Raw genomic sequence first — 26,981 nt, 5'->3', positions numbered from 1 at the left:
GGGCTGGACTCGATGACCTCTCGAGGTCCCTTCCAGTCCTATTATTCTATGATTCTATGATTCTTCCCTGAGCTTCCCATCCACTGCCTTGAGCCCTCCCATAATTCCCAAGCCTCTGCCCTGTCACATTCCCCCCTCCCACTTCTTGCCCCCAAATTCTCACTCCAGCCTTCATTTTCCTTCAATTTTGAAAAATACAGCATGTATATTTTTCATTTATTTAAAAAAAAATTACTTCAGTTTTAAAGACCTGAACAACGCCAGATACATCTGTTAGTATGTATATACTACAAAAGAGCATCTGAGTGAGTAAGTCTTGTTCATATGATGTGGGTGACAGGATTCATATGATGGGGGCTATTTGAACCATTTCCACACTCGCCGATCACTGTTCTATTAGAAATCAATTAGATAGTAAATTGTACAAGTTCTTCTCTGGGATCATAGACTATAATTTTAGGACTAGTGCGTGGTGCCACACTGTGCTTTATGTCCACAAAAAGTCAGCAAAAACAGTGCTGACCTCCTGCCCTGTCTAAAAGGCATCATCAATTAAAAAAAATCAGTCTAATCACTTGATCCTCAGCACTACAGCTGGGCTGGAACTTTGCCTGGTAATGAGGTAACTGTGAGTCAATTAAAGGCAACAGTCATTCTCTCAAGCAGCGTAAAAGTGATGCTGATAAGAGCAGTAGTTCTTTGGGTCATCTGCCTTTCTTCCAGGCTTAAGAAGAGCCATGTTGTGTGACCTTCACTAGAGCTTTGGAACTGCACCATATTCCAGGCAACTATTATTGATCCGTAGCAGAGAGTCACGACGGGATGAGTTCATGTTATGCAAGAACTCCCCATAGATATTGTCAAGCCCAGAAGTTCTTGTAAGGCATTAAAAAAGAAATAGCTGATTCCAGTTTCTCCTTAATGGAATGACAAGAATATACTGAAGTCAGCTGAGGGGCTTACCAAATCCTGAGAGGCCACAATACTTTAGTCAGCTGTTGGCCACAAGGTGGACTGCATTTAGGGGTCTCCTCTGACTGAATGCCCAAAGGAGGCTGGGGACCCTGTGAACTTAATAGATGAAGTCCACACTTGCCACACATTTGTGCCACCTTCCCTGCCTCTTAACATTGATGGTCCATTAACATATTAGCAGCTTGTTTTGTCCCCTCAGGTCAAGCAGACTATATGATAGAGGTTGTCACAGCCATCATCCCAGCATAGGATAAATGCCCTATGAAAACCACATGGAATGGCGTTTGTAGCTGCACTTAACAAAGTTTCACAGAAGACCCATGTAAGCAAAGTTCACATCATCAGCCACATGCTGTGATTTCCTGACTACGAGGAATTTGAATATTTTTTGAATATTTTACTTCAGTAGCAGCCTGCATTTTGGGGGAGAAAATAAATAAAGATGTCATGATTAAGGTCCCAATCCGTATTTCAGGATGTCAATAAATGGCTAGGGTTGCCAGGTGTCTGGTTTTGTACTGGACAGTCCAGTATGTGGGTTTTCTGTTTGGGAAACAAATTGAGAAAATATAAATGTCCGCTTGTGACGGGGCAAGCACCGCGTCCGCGCTCCCCCGCACTGAGTTAGGGGTCCGAGACAGAGGCTGACCTGCCGGGGAAGCGGGCGACCGGGGGAAGCCCGGCTGGGAGGGACTTGGGAGGCCGAGCAGAGGGGAAAAGGGCAAGCGGCTGCAAAGACGCACCGGCGCGGCCGGATGACGTCACGGAGAGCGTCGGAGAGGCCGCTCAGGAGGGCGGGGTCGCCGGCGGCGGGGGCGGACCCACCTCTCAGCTCCGGCAGGGAAGTTCAAAAGGACGAGAGCCCCAGCCTGGGGAGGGGGAGGAACGAGGAGACGGACAGCCCCTCACGAGGGCAGAAGAACCCAGAGGAACCCGGAGGCGGGAACTCTCGGCGGAGACAGAGACCGGGGGTAAGCCTAGTCCCCAACTGGGGAATCCCCCGGGGCTGAGCCAGGAAGAAGAGACCCAGGGCGGGGCTGCGGTCCCCGCAAGTGGAGGGTTTGGGGGAACTTGTCCCCCTCCACTATCCAGGGACTATCGTCCCTGTCTTAGGGCCCTGGGTCGGGGCTCGGAGTGTGGGAGGGCCCGAGCCCCCTTCCCGGCCCCCTCAGGCCCATCAGAGCACGGGCCAGTAGCGCCTACAATTAGGACCGCGGGCAGGCGGTCGGTAAATAAGACAGGGAGGGCGCCCGAACTTGGGGTGACCTCCCGAGACTTGGGGACACTGGGTGACACCGCTATTTTCTAAATAAGATGTAATGTAGATTGTGATGTAATACCAAGTGGGTCTGATATTTTTATTACAACCATCTGGCAACCCTATAAATGTCCTGATTTCTTAAAGGACTGAAAACCAATGATACTATTTGGAATTAGTGACTTATGAGGCTATTGCACCCATTTTTGAAAATCCTTTTCTATGGCAGGCTGTAGGGATCTGATATAAGCATTTGATTGCTTTTTGTGATAAACAATATCAGAGTCAGGACTCAGTCTGCTAAATTTCCCTTTTCCAACAGTCAACACAATTACTAAGCCAAGGAAAAAAATGTAAAAAAGAGGTAAAATACAGTTGTGGAGAAAATACATATTTTATTTTAAAAAATAGTCAGAAAATAACATGTAAGAGGTAGCTGAATTCCAAAACATTATTCTGTTTTCATTATTTTCTGTAGTAAAATATTAATAGAGATGGTTTCTCTTAACCAAAGTAATTTGTATCATCTCACTAACCTACATGGAAATAAAGAGGTATGAACTTCAGCTCTTTAAGAGAGCAGCAGATAACAATGCAGCATGACAGAGAAATGATTGAATTTGCCAGCAGTGTTTGTGCAACACTTACTAATTTACAAGGGCATTTTCAAGTGTTTCAGCGGCTGGCATTCCTTTGGGGCAGCTCACTTGGGCACTGAAACTAAATCAACATTTAAACAATTTTATTTTTAGAGCGATTAACAAAAATCTAAAGTAAATAAATATATGTTTCCATAATTAATACAGGAACTGCAAATCATGCAAGGACTATTTGCCTTTGAGGTAATTAGAAGTAGAACTACATCCTCATTTGACTGGGCCTTGTGCATTGTGTTTGACAAGAAGTACAAAGAGGAAAACACAGGTTGCTGGGTTAAGACCATTCAGTTGTTCACTGACTGATCTGTACCTAGTACCTCTCTTTGTGGGTAATTCATTGCTAGTAGAGGTACTGTAGTCTGGTGGACAGGATACAGCATTGGAAGTCAGGAGGCATGGATTTTTGTCCCTGCCATTGACATGCTGGATGATCTGGAGCAAATTACTTCATGCTTTTGTGCTTCTTTTCCAGGTATGTAAAATAGGACTGGAGAGGCTCTACTGTAAAGTATTGCACAAGGGCTAAGGTTGATACTATGTGTTATTGGTTCACACTAAGCTCTGTACACGCAGAGTATTTCCACTTTACAGAGGACATCTATTCATCACATCATTGATTCATGCTGAGTTGGTTATGTGGGGCAACGTATCATTTATAGTCTTGCTGAAAGTGGCAACATTTGCTGAAAGTGGCCCCTATTGTATTTGTTCTCTGCATTTATGGAGGGTTGTTATAGCTGTGTTGGTCCCAAGATGTGAAAAAGACGAGGTGGGTGAGGGAATATCATTTGTTCTACTGATTTCTGTTGGGAGAGAAACAAGCTTTTGAGCTCATATACAGCTCTTCAGGTCAGATAGAGTCATTCTTCACACTTGAGAGCAGCACCAATTTACACCTGATGACAGTCTGGCCCCGAATCTGAACTAAACCTTGGAAGCTGTGCTGCAGTTGGGCAAGGTGATTTCTGAATTCTCCAGCTATGTTTGAATTTGTGTAACAGGAGGTAAATCCTGTTTCTAAACAAACACCTCTCTTTGTTAGGCTAACATCAATAGAAAACAGCTGGGAGACCTGTTATCCTGACACACTGAAACAGATGTGTTTGTTTATATAATTTAATTCCAGACAACAGCTGTCAAGTTCAATTATTCTTAAAAGTAACTCAGCTGAAGAACTGTGCCCAGTTTTGGGCATCACATTTTAAGAAAGACATGAACAAATAGCTTCAGAGGAATAGCCAAGTTAATCTGTAATAGGAAAAACTTAAAAAACAACAAATAGTCTAATAGCAACTTAAAGACTAACAAAACAGGTAGATAGTATCATGAGCTTTCGTGGGCACAACCCACTTCTTCAGATGACAGGAGTGTTGGAAGTCCAGATCCAAGAATAAATAAGGAAAGGATGGAGGGAGGGAGAGAGAAGGAAAAAAAATGAGGGGAGGAAGAAGAAAAGAGACAGTGAGTAGATAAGCTTCAGAGGGATAGCCGAGTTAGGGTACTTCTAGACTACACATTTCTTGAAAAAGCTTCTTTCGAAAGCGATCATCTAAACAGACACAACTTTTTTTGAAAAAGCGATCCAGTTTTTTGAAAGAGAGCACCCAGGCAAATGAATGCTCTCTTTCAAAAAAGCCCTGTTTGTGGTCAAGAACACCTTTTTTTCGAAAGAGCTCTTTTGAAAAAAGGCTTTCTTCCTCGTAAAATGAAGTTTACCGCTGTCGAAAACAAGTCGCATTCTTTCGATTTAATTTCAAAAGAACATGGTGGCAGTCTAGACGCAGGTGAAGTTTTTTTGAAAAAAGGCCACTTTTTTCGAAAAAAAACCCCTGTAGTCTAGACATAGCCTTAGTCTGTAACAGGAAAAACTTAAAAAACAACAAATAGTCTAGTATAGCACTTTAAAGACTAAATAGTTACAAAAGGCTGATGAGAACCATTAGTTTGCACTTGGAAAAGGAAGATGACCAACACCAGATTCTACATAGACATCAAGAACCATTAGCACCTTCTTTGGTTGGTTGGTTACTGAAGTCACTAAGATGTGGAAGATAATGTTTGAGCCAGCCAATATCCCAGTTCATACTATTTGCATAAGAATTAAATTTGTGAATGAAGTTAAGTTCCAACCCTTCTCTGTGTATTTGGTTTTTGGAATTGGTCTGAAACAACACGGCAACTTGGATATCTATTAATGAGTGTCCAGGAAGATTAAAGTGTTCTCCAACAGGTTTTTGTGTGTTGCCTTTTCAGATACCTGATTTGTGTCCATAGAAGAGTAATTAAAGTGATAAGGGGGTTAGAAAACCTGACCTATGAGGAAAGGCTGAAAGAATTGGACGTGTTTAGTCTAGACTAGAGAATAGAAGGCTGAGGGGGCACTTGATAAGAGTCCTCCAGTATGTAATAATCATTACAAAGAGGATGCTTCTCCATGTCTTCTTAGGGCAGGACAAGAAGTAATCAGTTTAGTTTTCAGCAAGGGAGCTTCAGGTTAGATATTGAAAAAACTATCTAAGTACAAATCAAACCTCCCTTGTCCAGCACCCTCAGGACCTGAGTGGTCCCGAAACACAGAACTTCCCAGATACAGACTTTGCCAGACATAGAGTTTGCCAGACAAAGGGAGGTCAAGACTTCCTACCCAGGTGTAGGACTCTGCTCCCGGATGCGGCTGCACTCCCTGCCGCGTACTGCTGCCTCCAGCCCCCAACCCTGCCAGCCCTAGACAAGGTTGCGCCCCCACCATGCCAGCCCCAGATGGGGGCTGGCTCTGCTGCCTCCAACCATGGCCAGGGCGGCACCCCCACCACCAATGCTGGCCCAGGCTGCATGCGTAACTGCCAGCTCCACTGACTCTAGCCTTGGCCAGGGCTGCGCTCTCTACCGCCAGTCCTGGCTAGAGCTGTGCTTCCCACTGTGACAGCCCCACTGGGAATGTGCTCCCCACTGCCAGCCCAGCTCGGGCTGCACTTCTGAAACTGGGCAGCTGGGGCTATCTGGTCTAGCAATATCTGTATGTACATTGAAGAGGTTCAACCTGTATCAAGACAGTTAAGCACTAGAACAGGTTTCTTAGGGAGGTTGTGGAATCACTGTCCTTGAAGGGGTTTTTAGAACAGGTTAGATCAGATGTGGGAAAACTACAGCTCACGGACTGCATCAACCATTTTAATCCAGCCCTCAAGCTCTTGCTGGGAGTGAAATCTGGATCTTGCCCTGTGCTGTGCATGATGAGGCTCTGTGTGGCTCCAGGAAGTAGAAGCATGTCCATGTTTTAGAAACAGCCAGAGGGATCTGTGCATGGCCACTGCTCCACCCCCATAGCTCCCAAATAGCTAGGAACCATAGCCAAAGGAAACTTCAGGGGGGGTACCTGTGGACAGAGGGGCAGCCCACAGAAATGCCTGGCAACTCCTCTGTGAAGTAGCTGGCCAGAAGGGGGATGTGCCACTCCTTTCAAGATCAGCTTGAGGGGGAAAGTGTAGCCTAGAGCCAACACCCTCAGCCCTGCACCCAACTCCTCTACCCCAGCCCTGATTCCCTTCCTCCTCTCTGAATCCCTTGTATCCAGCCTGGAGTCTCCTCTGACTCCAAGGCTCTCATCCTGAGCCCCACCCTGGGGCCTACACCCCCAGACACAGCCCTCACCCCCATGACTGCACTCCAACTCCTTACCCTAGCCCAGAGCTCCCTCCAACACCCTGCACTCCTCATTTCTGGGCCTACACCAGAGCCCACACCCAAAGACAGAGTCTTCATGCTCCCCTGAACCCCAACCAGCTTGATGTGGGCCAAAATATTTGCCCATTAATCCTAGGTTAGACAAACATCTCTTAAGGATGCTGTAGGTATGTATAATATTGCCTTGGAACAGAGGAATGATTTCCTGCCCCTCTTTTCTATCATTCAGTGAAATGGAGAAGGAAAAAGAAATCAGTATATCCTTCAGGGATTGAGTGGCACAGAGAATTAAAGGCTTGGAATATGGTCTGTGAAAACTGTGGGTCAAATGTGAAATTTGTTTGGTAATGCAAGCTTAGTTCTGTCATACACACTCCCTCCTCCTATGAGTATTCGGAAATATTACCTACTGTTTTAAATACTGTGTTATAATAGCGTATTTGATGGCAAATTCTGATTTAAAAGAATGATACTGTGGTTGCCAGAGGCTGTAATGCAATCTCTAAGTGTAATTGCAATTCTAAGGCAATTTTTCTCCAAGTGCCCTACAATTTTCCAGTAGCAAAGGTCTAGACTGTCACATACTTGGAATAGTTGGGGTCCAGTGAATGACCCTGAGTGTGATAGGAGGCAAAACCAGTTAGCAGTGTCCAGTCTGCTGACTGGACTTGCTGTTGGTGCTCACATCAGCTGACACACAGACTTTGGCTGTCTCTGAGCAAAAAAAGACCTTGTAATAGCTATGTTGTATAATCTCGGTGGGAAGTTCCCTTTAAAAAATGAAGCCTCCCATAGAAAACAATGAGTTTACATGGGAAGCTACAAACTTATCATAGAAGGAAGATTTGTGAGAACCAAATTCTCTGCAAACTTTGTGCAGGAAAATACAGATCTGTTAAGTTTATTTTCTTAAGCTTGGTTCTAACTTTCACATCAAAGCCCAAAGAAAATACTCCTTTAGACCCATCAATTTTGAATGAGCTAGAAATTAGACAAAATCATTTGCCTTATCCTTATTAACAGTGATGGGAGACAGTTGTGCGGCTTGCCCTTCTGTATCCATTATTTTGAAGTACTTGGGCACAGCTGTCCACTGGATCTCACTGTTGCTGTACAGACAAATGACTGGAAGCCTATTTCACTGCCTAAAGATAAACTCCTTGGTTTTAGACTATTACTGCACATCTTTCACAGCTCATCAGCTCTCCAAAGACATAAATCACTCAAGAGATATGAGATGAGGGCTTGTAATGAGGAATATACATTAGGACAAAGCCGAATAAAAACCATGACAAGCGACAGAGCAGGTTAAACTCTGAGGCAATGCACAGTTGTTCTCTAACCAAGAATGATACTGTGTTTGCAAACGCTCTCTCCATCACTAATCAACTTATTGTCAGAGGTTCAACTGGGAACTGAGTGCCACTGATTTCTGTCTTGGTGTTTGCCCCTGATTTTCTTCATGGCAATTCTCTTTAGTTCTTTGTGCCTCACTTTCCCCACCAGTAAAATGAATTTTTACCTACTGCAGGCACAACGATGACCTCTGGCTTCTCCTGCAGTGCAAATAATACTACTGCAAATCATTGTGAGTTATTGAATGGGATATATCACAGTGCAAAATATCTGTTGTTCATGTGAATGTATTCACTTTGCTTCCGTGAGTTAAGTGGCTGGTCAGATATCCTCTACAAAACATTACTATGACTAGCTGTGACCAGCATTATTAATTAATGGATTGTTAAATCCATTCCCAAATAATACCACACTTTTCATGTCATTACATTTTGCTTTATAGTGTGGAGTGAAGAAAAATTTGTGTAAGTTGTAGTATGAGAGGAACAACTTAATCCCTGTTTTCCTTCCTTTAGCTGGGCCCCGAGGGTATGTCTACACTGCGGGACAAAGTGGAGTTAAGATATACAACTTCAGGTACGTTAATTGTGTAGCTGAAGTCAAAGTAGCTTAACTCGACTTTTGGCACTGTCTACATAGCAGGAAGTCAAAGGAAGAACACTCTTCCTTTGACTTCCTTACTCCTTGAGAAATGAAGGTTACAGAGGTCAGAGTAAGAAGCCCGCTATTTCAAAATAAGCGTGCAATGTAGACATAGCTTCTGACATTGACAGACAATCCTAAAGGTGCTCATGTCAGGCCATTGATTTTGTAATCTAAATTTTAATTACCAAATAGGAAAGGTTGCAGGAGGTAGAGATGATGATGGCATTAGCGTAGTTATTTGTATACAGTAGCAATAACAGTTCTTTGCCCTTGAGCATTAGGGAGAAGTAGTTATAAATGTTTCTAAGCAGGATTTATGGAACAACTAAGGAGACTGCCCACTCATTGAATCCTCCCCAGGTTTGGCTTTATACTGAGCCTTGTACATGCTGATAAGTCTTTGGGAGAGCTAACAAGCACAGTGTGAACACTCATAGATTCCAGATATTATCAATAGAGCTCTCCAATATAATAAGAATAATGGATTTAGATTAGCATGAGTTTATGGGATGTAAGCACTTACTCTGCTCTTTTAGTTTCCTTTGAAAATTCCAACCATAATGTGAATAAATAAATAAATAGCAAAGAATCCTGTGTCACCTTAGAGACTAGCTAATTTATTAGAGCATAAGCTTTCATGGGTAAAACTCACTTCATCAGAATTGTCCAATTCATCTGATGAAGTGGGTTTTATCCACAAAAGCTTATGCCCTAATAGATCTCTTAGTCTCTAAAATGTCACAGGACTCCTGATTGTTTTAGCTGGCACAGACTACACAGTCACCCCTGTGTGAATAAATAACATATTAAGATTCAGCAGTGCCTTGATTTAATGAGCTCCCAGTCACCTGGAGTGTGATTATCATTATTTATTTTACAGCAGTGTTTCTCAATAACTAGTCTGTGGACTGGCACTGGTCCCTGATAGCTACCTGACACAGTTTAGGAAGGCAGCAAGTGGATCCGATATCATAAATGTTGAGAAGCTTTGTTTTAGAGCACCCTGAACTATACAAGGCATCTCTCAATACAGATAAGACATGGTCCCTTCTCTTTAGAGCTCAAACTCTGTTTTCAGACATGTCACATTAATAAAATTATGGGATTACTTGACAAAGCACACCAGAAAGATACCTGTATACCAATACCCATACAAATAACATTAAATGACATTGTTGGCATGTGATATAAACCAGACTCCTTAAAAGAACATTGAAGGAACACCATTAACTAAACAACTAAATCATCATTCTTCTCAACGGCGACAAGCTCCTGCACCTAGCTAAATAATACACTATGCTTTTGCACTGGTGCTTTGTTTTGATTAGGCACAGATGCATTTAATTAGCAGTTTGTGTGATCAATTAGAAAATGAACCCTAAAGTCACCTTCTTGCTTAGATCTGTTTTGAGCAAGGATTTTAATCACAGTGACAACTCCTAAAGAAAAGAAGGGGAAACAATATAATTAAACTATTAGCACATAGAAAAACTTTACCTGACTTATGCAGGATGGAAATCAAATATTTTAACTCTGAAATATAGAGACTATCAAACAAGACAGAAAAGCCAAAAGTTTAATGTATTCCTAATGCAATTTTTTTTCACCTCTTTCGTCATTAGTTTGGATCTCATCTTGTTCAGTAATGATCAAAGATGAAAATTTCAGCAATACTTACCATCCCTTTATCTCTGCTCATACTTCCATTTTAATGGTAGCCACGTTAGCCTAATGCTGAATGTTTTTGAAAATCTAAAAAGTAACTATCTTTTGACCATTGTTAGACCAATGTGACATGAATTTGATTGTCTCTGCATTTAGTTACTTTGAGAAGGGCAGCCCAGACCTAGTAGACAAGTGGGGAGGTATGCTGGATATGACTGTGTAAAATGCTTGCAGCAAAACAGAAAATAAGCAAAACTCCAGGCTTGGGATTCACTAGGATGTCAGTAAGCTAATCAGGCTTCCAAACCCTCCAGGTAAACTGAAACTAGGTTTGAATGGATCTGAGACTAATGACCATTGTGCAGAAATGTGTATGCACAGACACCTAGGAGAACCTCAGCAATTAAAATAGTGTTTCTCGATGAATTGTAAAGTGTCAACTCCTAGTGAAACTCCCTTCCCAGGGAATGGAAACAAAAGAAACATACCTATGAACACTTGTGAACAATGAGGTCCTCATGACTCTTCTGATGAACTGGCATACTGAAGAAAACTAGAGGCTGTTCTAGAGGCATGCAAATGTATCACATTTCAGCTTCTTGGTGACCAATGTCTGTCACATAGTGGCATAAAGAAAATTATATTATTGTTATGGTTACATATTAATACAAAAGGAAAGAAGGGGTGAGAGTGATGAGGGAGGATAAAAAGGAAAATTATCTCCATTTAATAGATGAGGAAGTGAGATACAGAGCAATTTAATTTACAACGTGAAATTAACCAACATAGTTATTTGCAGAATAAGTTACTACTATTCCTCCCTCTGTTCTGGAATAAAAGTGATTGAACTGTGTATTAATACTTTGAGAGATGAGTAAGTATTCTGGATGAAGTTATTTTTATCCTGAAATAGAGTGTCCACACAGGAAGCTCATTTTGGAATACTCATGAATTTCCGCTGTTTTAAAAAGGCCAAGTGATATGAATAAAGTCACAGCAGAGCCATAAACTGATTGCAGATGTCCTAAGTGTTAGTCCAGGGCCTAAGTAAAAAGATGATCGCTCCTCTCCGAATAGCCTATTCCTCTGGCTCACATTTTCTCTACAGATATGTAACTGTCACCCCCTTCCCTGAATTGGTACATCCTTCAACTTTTACTATTGTTTCTTAGAAAAGGCAAACATAATATTTTCTGCTGTTTATGTGTACTGCTGGTCCTTTGTAGTCCCATCTGTGAAGTGTTATGTTTTAATAGCAGTTTCCCACATTTCCTACACACAGATTATCAGCAAATATTGTCCTGTACTGCCAGTGAAAGACGGTCAAGAAATGTGTCATCTGGTTAGAACCCTGTAAAGTTACAAAATTTGTATCAGTATCTGTATCTGTACCTAAAACAAAATACAGGACTATGTAGCACTTTAAAGACTAACAAGATGGTTTATTAGATGATGAGCTTTCGTGGGCCAGACCCACTTCCTCAGATCAAATAGTGAAAGAAAATAGTCACAGCCATATATACCAAAGGATACAATTTTAAAAAAGTGAACACATATGAAAAGGACAAATCACATTTCAGAACAGAAGGGGGATGCGGCGGGGGAGGGGGGCGAGAAGGAAGGTGAATGCCTGTGAGTTAATGATATTAGAGGTGGGGAAGGGTAGATGTCTGTGAGTTAATAGTGTTAGAGATGATAATTAGGGAAGCTATCTTTGTAATGGGTAAGATAGCTGGAGTCTTTGTTCAGGCCTCCGCGAAGAGTGTCGAATTTTAGCATGAATGCCAGTTCAGAGGATTCTCTTTCAAGTGCAGAGTTGAATGTCTTCTGAAGTAGGATGCAGGTGAGTAGGTCATTGAGACAGTGTCCTTTCTGGTTGAAATGGCAAGCAACTGTTTTTTCTTTGTGATCCTGTCTAATGTCTGTTTTGTGGGCATTGATTCTTTGGCGAAGTGTCTGAGACGTCACTTTCGGCACATAATAGCATAGATTATATTTCTGGAGGCGCAGGAATATGTATTCTTGATCTTATAACTCACTTGGTTAGGCCCAATAATGGTGTCAGCAGAGTGAATATGTGGACAAAGCTGACAACGGGGTTTGTTGCAAGGGAAAGTACCAGGGTTGGTATTAGTGTGGTATGTCCTGTGGTTGTTGGTAAGAATCATCTTGAGGTTAGGTGGTTGTCTATAGGAGACTATGGGTCTGTCTCCCAGAGCTTCTTGGAGTTTAGTGTCCTGTTCCAGTATAGGCTGTAATTTATTGATAATGTGTTGGACAGGTTTAAGTTGGGAGCTGTAGGTGATGACAAGTGGTGTTCTATTGTTGGTTTTCTTGGGTCTGTCTTGTAGTAGATGGTTTCTAGGTATTCGTTTAGCTCTTTCAATTTGCTTTTTTATTTCTCCGGGTGGGTAGTTGAGGTTTATAAATGCTTGGTAGAGATCCTGAAGTTTCTGGTCTCTGTCAGTGGGATTAGAGCAGATGCGGTTGTATCAAAGGTTTTGGCTATAGATAATGGATCGTATGATGTATGCTGGATGGGAGCTGGAAGCATGTAGGTAACTGTATGAGTCAGTGGGTTTTCTATAGAGGGTGGTGTCTAATTTTCCATTGTTAATTTGTACTGTGGTGTCCAGGAAATGGATCTCTCGTGTGGAATGTTCCAGGCTGAGGTTAACGGTGGGGTGTAGGTTGTTGAAATCTCTATGGAATGTCTCCAGTGTTTCTTGGCCATGCATCCAGATCATAAAGATGTCATCGATGTAGCGTAAGTAGAGAAGTGGTAAAAGGAGACGGGAGTTGAGGAAACGTTGTTCTAGGTCAGCCATAAAGATATTAGCATACTGTGGGGCCATCCGTGTACCCATGGCTGTGCCACTGATCTGGAGGAATAAGTTGTTCTCAAACTGGAAATAATTGTGGGTGAGAACAAAGTTACATAGGTCTGCTATCAGGTTGGCAGTGGTGTCCTCTGGGATAGTGTTTCTAATAGCTTGTAATCCATCTTCATGTGGGATGTTGGTGTATAGTGCTTCTACATTCATGGTGGCAAGGATGGTGTTATTGGGGAGGTTATCGATGTTTTGTAGTTTCCTTAGGAAGTCAGTAGTGTCTCGGAGATAGCTGGGGGTGTTGGTCGTGTAGGGTTTGAGGAGAGAGTCTACATAGCTGGATAGACCAGTAGTGAGTGTGCCAATACCAGAGATGATGGGGCGTCCGGGCTTTATGGATCTTGGGAAGCAGATAGAAAAATCCTGGTCGGGGGTCAGAAGGTGTTTCTGTGTGGATTTGTTCCCGAGTAGCTGTAGGGAGGCTTTTAAGGAGGCAGAATAATTTCTTTTGGTATTCTGAGGTAGGATCAGAGGAGAGAGGTTTGTAAAATGTTGTGTTGGAGAGTTGTCTGGTTGCCTCTTGGTTATAGTCAGCCTTATTCATAATGACCACAGCACCACCTTTGTCAGCTGGTTTGATTATAATGTCCAGGTTGTTTTTGAGACTCTGGACGGCATGTTGTTCAGCGTGGCTGAGATTGTGTGTCGCTTGTTGTTGTTTGCGAATAATGTCAGTCTGTGCGTTGTTGTGGAAGCTTTGTATATAGAAATCCAGATTGTAATTCTAACCGTCAGGGGGAGTCCATATAGAATGGACTCCTTTTGTGTTGATGGGGGGATCTGGTAGGTCAGATTGGTGTTCATTGGTGTGTTGATGGGGGGATCTGGTAGGTCAGATTGGTGTTCATTGGTGGTTTGGAAATATTCTCGGAGGCAGAGGCAGCGAAAAAAAGCTTCAAGGTCACCACAAAATTGTATCCAGTTTGTGGGGGACATGGGGCAGAAAGAGAGACCCCTGGACAAGACAGACTCTTCTGCTGGATTGAGTTTGTAGCTGGAGAGGTTAACAATATTATCCGGTGGGTTGAGGTTGTTGCTGTTGTAGCCTGTGGTGTGGAGTAGTTTGGAAAATTTATTGTCTTTTCTTTGTTGTAGGGAATAGAAGTGTGTATAGTAGATTTCTTGTCTGGTGGAACAAAAGTCTTGCAAGGTGTCAGTTGGTGTGGATGTTTGTCTTGAAATGAGACTCTCTAAGTTGGAAATGTCATTCTTGATGTTTTTCTGTTTCTTGTATAAAATGCTTAGCAGGTGATTCCTTAATTTCTTGGGTAGTGTGAGGCAGAGTCTTTCACTGTAGTCAGTATAGTATGTTGATCTTAATGGATTGTTCACTTTCAGTCCTTTGGGTATGATGTCCATCTTCTTGCACTTGGATAGAAAGATGATGTCTGTCTGTATCTGTGCAAGTTTCTTCATATGGTTGATGGATTTCCATTCCAAACGGCTAAATGTAGTGTCTTGCATGTAGAATAATGTTAGAAATGTAGCCATGTTAGTCTGGTGTAGCTAAAACAAAATACAGGACTATGTAGCACTTTAAATACTAACAAGATGGTTTATTAGATGATGAGCTTTCGTGGGCTAGACCCACTTCCTCAGATCAAATAATATCTGTACCTGTATCTGCAAAAATAAGCCACAAATATCTGCATCTAGGGATACTTCCAGATATAAAGTGGATATTTGTGGTTTTGCAGAGTTCTAGTCATGATGTAAGGAGATCCAAGTTGTAAGGAGACCCAGGTGCAAAAGCATGGGTTTTAACTGAGGTATATCAATTGAAATTGCAGGAAGAAATGAGGTACCTGATAATTAGTCAGACTGGAGTTTGGTCAGGATACCGGAGATGATATCCCTGAAGTTGGAAACATGCTATAGAATTTTTTCACAGTCAGACACGGTCAGCATCTCTGTTTGAGAGATGGGGACACTGATAGCAGCCAGCAGTGTCCCTTCACAGCACACTTGGGTATTGATTCAGTTTACTTAAAGGCAAGAATGTCACCTTCTAATAACGTGTTTAAAGATATTACACCTAAGTACTGACTTAAGGCCCAATCCTGAAAGTTGTTCTGGCTGGATAGATCCCCCGTAATGTCATGGGGGCCCCATGCAGGCCTGGGGGTTTGATGCCCCAAATCCTGTGACTGTGTTCTAAATCTTGCTAAACACATGAGATCTCAGAGGTCACGCTCTAGTGAGAAGACCCACTGTATATATGCTGTACTGAAAAATAAACTGTAGGGTTTCTATTCAAAGAGGAGAAGGAAAATATGAGGTATTTTGAGGGAATCAGATTTCTACTTACCTCCTAAAGATTCGTATTTTGTACTGTTTCTGTACATCTACTGTGTCATTTCAGCTGTTTGACAATTCAGAGGATGCTTCCACTGTACCCTTGGGACATTAATAAGGATTTGGACTGAATGCAAAGGAAGTTGCTGTAGCAGACAGCCTGCTTTGCGCTTTTTTCTTCTAAATAGCTACAATCACTGAATCAAATACCAGATTGTCAAGAGAGTAATAATCTCCTATTGTGTGCCCAAATTTAGCCAAATAAATAAGAAAACAGGGCTCTGTAGAGAATTCTTTTCGGTTATTTGAAGTAATTTAAGAGGCAAAAAATTAATCATAATAAAAGTTGGGAATCAAATAATATCAGACTTCATACATATTCTCATCAAAAAACCCTGTTGTGAACTATGCATCCATCCATAGTGTTCCATGTCACCAAGGTTACTTGGAAGCCTATTTCCTGAAAGAAGACTAACTCCCCTTTCTCACCCTTCTACCTACTTTACTATGTGATATTGGTATGATATGAACTATTTAGCAATGGAAAAAGAAAATTGCCTCTGCCATCCCATTGTGACTTAAATGTTTCACTCAAATGTTAGGAGTGAATGGTGTGCAGAGAGGTACAGTTCCAATGGAGAAATATGATTCAATCTCTCTTTCAAGGTCCTAACCTCCTATAGAATTGATTTAAAAGAAATCCGTTAATGGAAAACATCAGCACTAATAAAAATCCACCTCAGCACTCTCTTCCACCTTTGGTGTTTGAATTTAAAAATATAGTTTGTTGTAATAACATTTATAGGCCACTTCTGATATAAAATTGAAAAAAGCTATTTGTTAGGAGATTCCTTACCTTTGTGTAATGGGTTGCTTTTGTTTACCTGAAACATCTAACTCAGTTCAGGGGGAATGGATGCAGCTGGAAAAGGCTTAAGAGAGTACTGCTGACTAATGTACTGCCACTCCCCCCAACATTCAAAAATCAGAAGTTAACTCCAAGAAAATGATGATACTTAAAAATAAGCATATTTAAGTAGTATGGGATGGTTTTGTTGTTGTCATTTTGTTGTTATTGTTTTTCATTTTCCCTCTGGTTTTTGACCCTTTTACCAACTACTTGCTCAATTTTGTGTGAGCATTTCAGTGTCCAAATTCAATCTGATATGTGTGTGCAAACAATGCAGGCTTCTCCAATGGCTATTTAGAGTTGGCCTCCCAATATCTTCTCCTAGCCATTGTTTGGGAAAGCTTCCATTCTGTCTTTCTCTTTCCTCCCCCCAAATCCCTGACCTCACTGGGGCTTCCCACAGTTTCCTGTTCCCAGGCAACACCCCCCCCCCAATTCTCTCCCTTTCTCTTTATACTTTTGTGTTGTGATTTTTACTTGCATGCCTGAATGTCCCCAAGCACTTCTTCACTGCTCCTCTTCAGGATGTCTCCTGACTCTCATATACTCTTGATCCCTACAGTTTTCTAGTCAGAGTAGTAACCATAGCACAGAGGAGATGTTGTCTTCTTTGAGGGCAGTCTGCTTCACCCTCATTTAAAATAACAAAGTATAGTGGTTATCTTTACTAGAAGTTTCCTTTCTACAGGCAAAGCCTGTATGAAGTGGTGGTAATGAAAGTTGAGGGACATTTGATTATAGCCCCATTTAAAGTGATGGGAAACAGCAATCATTTTCTGTAAGGGGAATTTCTTGAGGCTTGAACCTAGGTATTGTAAGAATTTAAAAAAATCATATTTTAATGATATATGATACATTATGAGTTGGTAACTGTATTTAACTAATGCAGATAGCTTATTACCTTGTCAAAGCCATAAGCAAAGTCGGAAGGGTTCTCTGGGGAGAGAGGATCCAGTGGGTGGGCTGAGCAGTTCTGAGGGAGGAAACCTGAGAGCAGTCCAAACCTGAGAGGACAGAGTCTGAACTATATGCTATGCTATGGTATGTTAATTTCTGTGATATATTAAACCAAAACTCCAGGAAAAGCCTGGATTTTGGACTCTACAATTGTATGGATTTTGTTTTGGAGCAGTCTGGGAAAGATGCCCGGTCACACTGTGTTACTAATAATACCCTAAATTATTAAAGCTGACAGAATTTTAAACTGATAGTTCATATTGAACACTTGTGCTCTTTGCACTCTGCACTTCAGTCAGCTTGGCAAGACTAGTTAGTTTTGTTTCCTATTTCTCATCCACTACCTCATTGTTATTATTTCAGTTCACAGCACTAGGGGGGTGGTTAAAATGTTTTAAACAACTGTTTGTTTAAATTAAGTTTCTATTGCCAATTAAGTGTTGTACATTCCTCTACTTTAATAAAAAGTGTGATGTGGAATCTGAAGACTTGGACTATCCAATTTAACTAATGATCACCCTCCCTTGTCTCAGAGAAACCCTTATTAGAAATACAGGTTCATTTTTAAGGCCCTGCCATATTTTCAAAATGGAACCCCCAACTACAGACTTCTTTATGTGTGCAACTGATTGGACACCACAAAACCATAGTACTCCCACATCTTGAATACGGTGTACAGATGTGGTCACATCGTCTCAAAAGAGACATATTGGCATTGGAAAAGTTTCAGAAAAAGGCAACAAAAACTATGAGGGGTTTGGAATGAGTCCTGTATGAAGATAAATTAAAAAGACATGGACTTTTCAGCTTAGAAAAGAGAAGACTAAGTGGGGATATGATAGAGGTCTATAAAATAAAGACTGGTATGGAAAAAGTAAATAAGCAAAAATTATTTACTTATTCACACAATATAAGAACTAGGGGGCCACTAAATTAAATTAATAGGCAGCAGGGTTAAAACAAACAAAAGGAAGTTTTTCTTTACTCAGCGCACAGTCAACATGTGGACTTGCAAGAGGATGTGGTGAAGGCTAGAACTTTAACAGGGTTCAAAAAAGAGCTAGATAGATTCATGGAGGTTAGGTCCATCAGTGGCTATTAGCCAGCATAGGTAGGAATGGTATCCCTAGCCTCTGTTTCTCTGTAAGTGGGAGACAGGGGAGGGATCATGTGAGAATTACCTGTTGTGTTCCCTCCCTCTGTGTTATTAGCCACTGTCAAAAGACAGGATACTCGGCTAGATAAACCTTTGGTCTGACCCAGTATGGCCATTCTTATGACATACTTTTTGCACACTGTCACTTGAGCACATAAACAATAAAATGTAAAGATGCAAAACTGGCTTGTATTTTCAGATCTCAGGTAAATTGGTTTTTGTAACAAAGTTACATAAACATTTTACGTGCACAAGTTGAAACCCTTGGTTAATTTAGTGATATGATGTTTGAGAACTGGGCATTAGTTTACAATACAATTCAGGCAGTTTGAACAAGGTTTGTTGTTGTTGTTGTTGTTGTTTAACCAGGCAAATTACAGGTAAGGCTGTTAGGTGTGCAAAATCAGTCAGGTTCACAGATATGGTTTCTGGCAAGAGGCTGATGTGAAGAAATTGACAAACAAGGAATGTGTTGTTTACTATTTAAATGCTTGGGTATTTTACTGAGGGTTTCCTGCTCTTTTCAAAAAATGATGCAGCTAGAAACAGACTGCAAAGTCCTTGTGTGTGTTCTGGGAATGAGCTTTGGGTTTATTTCAGTTTGGAAATAAAGGTCATGCATTTATTTTGGAATAATCTCTTACAGGCTGATATCACTGCTGTTTGCCAAGAAGTTCAGCATCATTTCATACTGCGGTATAAGCACTTTGGGTCTGTCTCTGTGCAAATGAAGGCAGCCGCTCAGCATTTTTGTGATTGTCAACTTCAGACCATTTCATAGGGAACCTTATTTTCTCTCTACTTCCACCCCTTGGCAAGGTAAAAGTAACTGTCAGTGAGGTCCATGGGTTTTTTTTCATATCTTGCTGAGGGAGGTCTCTGCTGCACTCTGCAATATCTAGTATTTAAGTGACTCCTTCCCTGCAGAAAGCAATTGCACAAGAAATGATTAAAACAAGCCCTAAAATGTTTTCTTAGCCTAATGAAATTCCATCGTCAAGCAAATGAGACCTGGCACTTCTCTGAGACTCTTTAAAGCTCAGATTAAAAAGAAAATTAAATTGAAAATGGAGAAAAAACAAAATCAGTTTTGCCTTATTCTTGACCATATTTGACTCCAGGGTGTTGGTGATTCTCCTAAAAACAGCTGGCCACACATACAGTGAGCCTAATGGAGACTAAAGAGCAGCTGCCTGCACGTTAGGTTGGTGGAGTTCTTTCTCATTGCAGTAAAAACACAGACTCCTGAACTTGTTAGTGTTTTAGGGGGTATTAAATGGAGGAACTGTCATACTTGATAAGACTAGTGGTCTGCCTTAGTCCAGCATCCTGCCTCTGAGAACATATCTACACTGCAAAAATGGGGTGTGTATGCACCAGATGTAAATGCACCAGAGTGGTTAATGTAAATGTACCAGAGCTTCTTTCAGTTAGGGTGCTAGACCAGGGAACATGCAGAGACCAGTCTTGTGCACTCCAACGGAAACCCAGAGTGCTGCAGTTTTGCTGCTTTGATGCCTGTGCTAGCTAGATTGATTCTAACTTGGGTATTTCTACACAAGCTGCAGTCAACCCCCCCCCCCCATGACTGCAGTGCAGGCATACCCCAAGAAGGACCAGAACTTCAGAGAAAGGTAGAAAATCCCCATAGCTTGAACCTTCTCTTTGGATACAAAGCAGGATTTCAACCTCCAACATGGGTACTCCAGCACCTTTGACCAGCACTTAATTCACAAGGAAAAGCACAAAGAAATATATTTCTTTGTCATGCTTGTATCCTTGGGTCAAGATCCTGAGCAGCTTTTAGGATCAAATGAAAACAACAGTTCAGCTCTCAGAGTCCCAGCCCACCCCAGCATTCCTCTCTCAGCTGCTCAGGCTCGGCGTGTGAGAGTTCAGATGTAATTTTGCATTGGGCACCGAGCCAATCTCTGGTACCCAGAGAAGTGATAGTTCAGGGCTGCTCTTTTACTTCTTTTCATCACTGCTGAGTGTTGTTTTACTTCCTTCATTTCGGAAAGAAACTGATCATTCAGTGTGTGAGCTGTCAGTAGCTCCCTCATTTTTTCTGCAGCAGCACGGGGGGGATTGCCAGTAATTCAAAATGTCTACCCATCCTAGCTGATGCATTCTCCCCTTTCCTCTACTCCCCACTGCCTGCACTGCATACCCATAAATCCCCTAAGGCAGGCATGCCATTACACTCAAATGATCATGAAAGCAGCAGCTGCAGTAAGATAAAGAGACTTAGTGTCACGCTGCACAGGAGCACAAGTTTTACCATATTGCATCAGATCATAGGACCATTAAGTCCAGTAGCTTCTTCCATGAAATAAAGGTGCCACACAGGGTAACTAGGGAATTGCGCTATACTATATGTGTGAGAAACAGAGATTTTTTTCCTGATTCCTTTAGCAATGAACTAATGACCTGAATTAAAGTCAGATTTCCCCTCACCTCATGTAGTCAGAAGTTCCTTTGATGCTGCTGAGTCCAGGCAGAGATGTAAGGAGACACCCTATGATAACACAACGCAGCGCAGGCTTCGTGCACTGAGCCTGAGAACCAAACGGGGACAGCCACAGAGTCTGGGTGCATCCACCTACCTCAATCCCCCTTTATGTCCAGTGTCTTTTGTAAGAGGTAGAAGTATACATGAAATTGTCATGAAATTGTCCAGCCTTTTCAAAATCCTATCATGGTACTTGACTCAATAAAAATCTTATCCCTGCCCTTGATGACCAGATATGATGTTTGTAACAGAGTGGTTCTTTTGTTTCAGGTCAAAATCCTGCAGCTTGTCACCCTATTACAATTAGTCCTGCCTGACACAGCTGGGATGAGTATGGGATTTAATTAGTAGAATCAGGTGGATATGGGAGAGTTCATTCTCCTGTGATTATCAGTAGGGAGCTAAAGAAGGGAAGGGCAAGATGGTTACCCTTCTTCCTCTTTCTAGGTATCCTAGGCCAGGCTCCAAGCAAAAATTAATGGTTACTTTGCTCTTCAGCTACCTAAGGCAAATCTGGTTGAGGTTGTAATCCAGTGTAATTGCTGATTTAGGGAGCAACATCTCATGTTGAAATTCCCTTTTTTTCTAATGTACATCTTTGTTTTCTTCCCAGTTGCTGTCAGACTGCACAGCCAAGTGATCTTGTGCATCCATAAAATGAAAGCTTGCAGTAGTGCAATGTGAGAATGAAGTTTAGGAGGGGGACACAACTGAAGCCAAGCTGATAGGGCCATGCTAGATGGAAGGCAGTGTTGTCAAGAGACTGCATGTCAAGGAAGCTAGGTTTTATTCCCAGTTCTGCCACTGAAATGCTGTGTGACTTTGGACAAGTCATTTCAGATATATGTGCCCTAGATTCAATGTACATCTCTGAGGTTCTCAAAGGAAAGGTGTTCTATAAATGCAAGCTATTATCTTTATTTATTTAGGATGACAACCAAAGAACTGAATTCTTGAATACTAAGTGTACCGATTAGGGGCAAGGCTACAGTATGCGCAATGTTTCACTCAGCAAAGGTGGCCAAAGACTCCACTGATAAGCTATAGGTGTGTAGCCATTACTCCTTTTAGCAAGGTGGCTGAGAGTGCTACAGGAAACACTTCTGGGGGCAGGTCTATGGTATACTCCATTCAGCAACTGGATGAGGTGAATATATATTATATCTATCATAGTGGGGTTACAGTAGTGTTTGGAACCTTTGCTCTCAGAGAGTTACCTACGGCCATATCTATACTTTCTGCAACTGAGATCTGGTGTTTGATTTAGCAGGTCTAATAAGGACCCACTAAATCGAACACTGGGGACACCCCCCCCCCCTCCCGGTCAGCACCAGCACTCCTTAATTTGCGAGGAGTAAGGGAAGTCGGTAGGAACATTTGCTCCCATCGACCTCCCACTGTGGAGATGGCACCACACTTGACTTAAGGTAAGTCAATTCCAGGTACATTATTTATACAGATATCTTCAAATCAGGTAGAGTACAGCTGTAATGCTGATGTATTATGCAGGCAGACATATCATACAGACTATTGGTTCCAATGAAACATTGACAGGGATCATGATCTCACATGAGAGGGACAGGCAGACAAATAATTAAAGCCTGTACCCAGTAAAATAGAGAGGAATCTTCTTGAACTTCTATTATGAAGGGTGAAGTTATGGTTGATTCATTTGAATTACCCATTTCTGGTGTCCTGACTCTTGTGCTAACTTAAGAAATCAATCTGATTTTGACCTTCTTGCTCCACTTTTTTTACTCCTATAGCTATGAATTCTGAAGTGATAGAAGTTGAAATATATATGCATGATCATCTGCTTAAGAAGTCATTTCTGTAATTATGATCTCAGATAATTACACAACTGCTTTACTGTGTAACAATAAAAACCTTAAATATTTTGTATCAAGTTTTAAGAAAATAGTTATTTGAAGATAGCTTTTTCACAAAATCAAGAGTCCACCCTGTAATATGGGCAGAGCTGATGATTGCTCAGAAGTAGGGGAAGACCTAGTTATTGACATACACATTCTCACAGTTGCTTACATGTTACATTCCCTCACCCCATCCCCTACGCCAGAGATGGTCAATAATTTTTGATGGAAGAGCACTCCAAGAACTTGGAAAGTGGTCAAGGGCCGCTCTCTTCCATGACATTAATGGAGGAGGTGTAAGGTCTGGGATGGAGGTTGGGTGCAGAAGGAAGCTTGGGGTAAGGGTGGGAGTTTGGATGAAGGAGGCAGTTCTGGACTGGACTGGAGTGGAGGGGGTTGGATTGTGACCTAGGGCAGGGAATTAGGGTACAGGAGGGGGTGCAGGGATTTAGGTTTTGAGCAGGGGTAGGGGTTTGGGGTGCCAGATCTGGGAGGGGATATGGGTACAGGAGGGGAACAGAGGATTTGAGTATGTGGAGTAGGCAGTAGGAGTTAGGGCCAGAGTTTTGGGAAAGGGTAGGTTTGGGGTGCCAGAGGTAGGCTCTACCCAGGAGACTTACTAACCAGTAGCAGTTCCTGAATCAGCCTCCCTGCCTGCCCGACCCCTGCACAAGCTGAAGCAATGTGCTATGGAGCCCCTTGTGTTTCATGGCTGCCTGTTATTGAAAGAAGCACCTCTCATTGGCCAGTTTCTGGCCAGAAACCATCCAATGGAATTCTGCTGGGAGCAGGTCCTAAAGAAAAAATGCCCACAGCAGAGTTTCTGAAAAATGTGTGGATAGAGCAAGGCAAGCAGGGCTCCCTGCAGTGTCCATGGGCTGGATCTGGTGGCTTTGCAGGCCGAATTTGGCTCACAGGCCATTTTTTGCCCAAGCCTGCCCTATACCTTGCCTTCTGGCAATATCACATTCCTCCAAAAACTTTCTAGAGAAGAGAAGTCAGAGTTGGCTAGGCAGAGAAGTGCTGCTGTTGCAGATGACATGAATGCAGTCTGTGCAGCTCTCCTCTTGTAAATATCTGTCTGTCCTCAGGCTGGCTTGCCTCACCATCCTTTCTCCCAACCTCGGGGATGGTATCCTTGGAGACTTACTGAACACAGCTGTTTTTGAGCCTATGACATCAAACTATATTTTGTTTTGGTATTCATGTCCAACGATAGAGAGAAAAGACTGCAAAAAATGTGATGGATAAGCACTCCCAGCTAGAATCACCCAACTATTAAAACCATCTAGACTTCATTGGTTTCTTGTTACTGATTCCATTTACAAAGTAGAGAGAGTAGTTTCTAAATAATTTTACACAATGTCCAGTTCTCCACTGAAAGTTTTATGGGCCAGATTTTCTGATCTAGATTTTCAAATAATATAAAATTATAGCAGCAGTAGCTCTTCCCTGCATGCATGTCATGATTTATAATCTGCAACTTGGCATCTGGGTTGGGAAGATGTAAAATTAATAATATGAATAGATTAAAAGCTTAATGGAACAAAGAAAATATAGGCACATATTTTTAGGAACATACTGCCTTTCTGTATTACCAATATTAAAATGTCTGTTTTTTTCTTTTGCTTGCTAGGATTGGTTGGTTCATTGCTTTAAGAAATCTAACACAGTGTGAGGAATGAAAACACAAGTCAGTGTCATTTTGATTTATAGTCAGTTTCACTCTCTGGTCTATATGCACTACTGCAGTGCTGATGCTTTACGATTAGAAGGGGTACAGGAGGGTGTTTAAATCCAAACAAACAAAGGAACAACCAAATTAACTCTGTTTTTATATTTCAAAAGTATTTTTTTTAGCTATAAAACATTTTAATGTTATTATTCTCTGTAAAATATTTGCAGTATGGCAAAAACATTATGAAATTTAAAAAATAATGTGGGGTTCTATTCATTTTATTTATTGGTTATGGACTTTGGCGGGATCATGTTTGCACATTGTGATATGACTGGAGGTTTGAGCTTTGACAAAAGTGCAAACAATCACAAGATTTTAAATGAAATCACACGTGTTGAAAGTATTACATTTACCTAATAGCAGAATAGATAGATTTTAAAAAAAGCCTTCTAGCTATACCATCTGTAGACATAATCTAGCTTTTAAGATGGCAGGCTGAAGTAATGAGTTATAAACTAGACTATTCCACATTTTCTGATCTTTAACACCTTACTAATTGCTTCATTGTAGGTGTGACAGAAGCTGGCTCAGTGTATATCACTTAAAAAATTCATAATCAGCAGAAAGTAAAATACAGAGAAATTGGCATTTCCTAGGTTACTAAGAACTAGCAACTAGTCAAATGTATTGAATTATTAGAAGATTTACCTAGTGATGCTTGTGTCCTTAATTATTTTTCTTCATTTAAATTATTGCTTTGGGATGGGGCTTAGGATAAAGGGGTTCAGAATGCAGGGGAGAGAGGACTATCCCAGCCCCAGTTTGGGGCCTGGTGAGAAGTTCATCTCTGTGGCTACTTCAGCTCTAGTATGCACAGCTGGGGGAAGGTTGTATGTCCCCTGGCCAGGGCAGATCCAGGTTCTTCTGTCCCCTGTGCTCCCCAGCCAGAGAGAGAGGAATGCAACAAACTGTGCACGTTCCTCTATGTTCCCATATGAATGGGGGGAAGGAGCTACAACTCCCCCTGGCCTTCATACAGGACACCTGGGGGATGGGAGGCTTTGTGCTGGGGCAGTTCCAAACATGTTCTCTTTTACCAGACTGGTGATTCTATCTCTTTTCTGTATGGTTTTATACATTAGGGGAGGAGGCAGCTTCAGCTGAACAACTATCCCCTGACCTTGCTGTAAGTTATGATAAGAGGAAGCAGCATACCAAATTTGGTGCTCCTAGCTCCTACTGTTTTGGAGGAGTTCTTGATCAAACAGATGAACAGACTGACTCACTCGCTCACAGACAGACAAACTCTCTCAAATAAATAGCAGATACTCTATTCAAGCTTCGGCACTGTGCTATTAACGTAATTTCATTACAGTTTATTGTTGATTTCAGGGACACTGGTATGGAACACTATTTGTTCAGATAAAGCTCATCTGAAGTGCCAATGTACTGAAATAGTGGAACTCTGATAGCAATGTGCAAGGTAAGATAGCTTAATGGGTTATAAAAGCACTGTCCACCCCAAGGCTGTTCTTGGAATCTGATATTTCCTCATTCTAGTCATTGTAAAATGATGGTGTGTTTTTTTGAAAAAGGTGAACTTCATGGCCGTTTTGAGTTGTTTTAATTTTCGTTGAAAAATTAGTGCTGCTAATGGTTTTGTAACTATATAATCACAAGCTATGATCTCATTAACTAACCAGGATTGAAATGGGTCAGTATGTGGGTGCAAAACCGACACGTAAAATTTGGAGTGCTGCAGGAACTACTGTGACTATGAAGTAGGAGGCAGTCATCCTTCTGCATAGATTCTAAGGCCAGACTATTATCATAGAACTTATCCAAATTAATTCTTCACACATATCTTTTATGGGAAAAAAATCCAATCCTCTTTTTTTTAAAGTACTAGTGACCCACCACTAGAGAATCCATCACATCCTTTAGTAAATTATTCTAATGTTTAATTATCTTCACTGTAAAAATGCATGCCTAGTTTCTAGTCTCAAATTGTCTAACATCAGCTTCCTGTCATTGGCTTTTACTTTTCTCTGATATATTGAACAGCCCATTATTAAATATTTCATCTTCATGTACTTGTAATCAAGTCACCCTTTACCCTTCTCTTTGCTATGCTAAATAGAGGGAGCAACTTGAGTCTATCACTATAAGGCATGTTTTCTAATCCTTTAATCATTCTTGTGGTTCTTCTCTGTACCTTCTCCAGTTTATCAATATCCTTGTATTGTGAGCACCAGAATCAGATACAGTGTTCCAACAGTGGTTGTAGTAGTGCCGAATACAGAGATAAAATAACCTTTCCACTCCTCCTTGATTTTCCCCTATTTATTCATGTCAGAATCACATTAGCTCTTTTGATCATAGGCCAAGTCTTCACTGGCAAGTTACAGAGCAGTAAATGAGTTCCTAGCTTTGTAACTCCCGAGGTGTCCACACTGGCAAGGCACTTAA

The 26,981-nt window shown here is 41.5% G+C and overlaps 1 protein-coding gene across 4 annotated transcripts in view; it reads left to right on the top strand.

The window, feature by feature from the left end:
- LRRC4C (leucine rich repeat containing 4C) overlaps positions 1–26,981 on the top strand; it is a 773,256-nt gene that overhangs the window by 705,201 nt on the left and 41,074 nt on the right. The window contains exon 2 of one of the 4 annotated variants that reach the window (XM_006124474.4): positions 25,905–25,995. The exons of the other annotated variants lie outside the window; for them this stretch is intronic. The gene's annotated coding sequence lies outside the window, so the exon portion shown is untranslated. The remainder of the gene's footprint in view (positions 1–25,904; positions 25,996–26,981) is intronic. 4 annotated transcript variants of the gene reach the window in all.

This window comes from Pelodiscus sinensis, chromosome 4 (assembly GCF_049634645.1).
Source record: "Pelodiscus sinensis isolate JC-2024 chromosome 4, ASM4963464v1, whole genome shotgun sequence".
Lineage (NCBI taxonomy): Eukaryota > Metazoa > Chordata > Testudines > Trionychidae > Pelodiscus > Pelodiscus sinensis.
The sequence above is the reverse complement of the archived record's forward strand: the minus strand, read 5'-3'. Positions and strand labels throughout refer to the sequence as shown.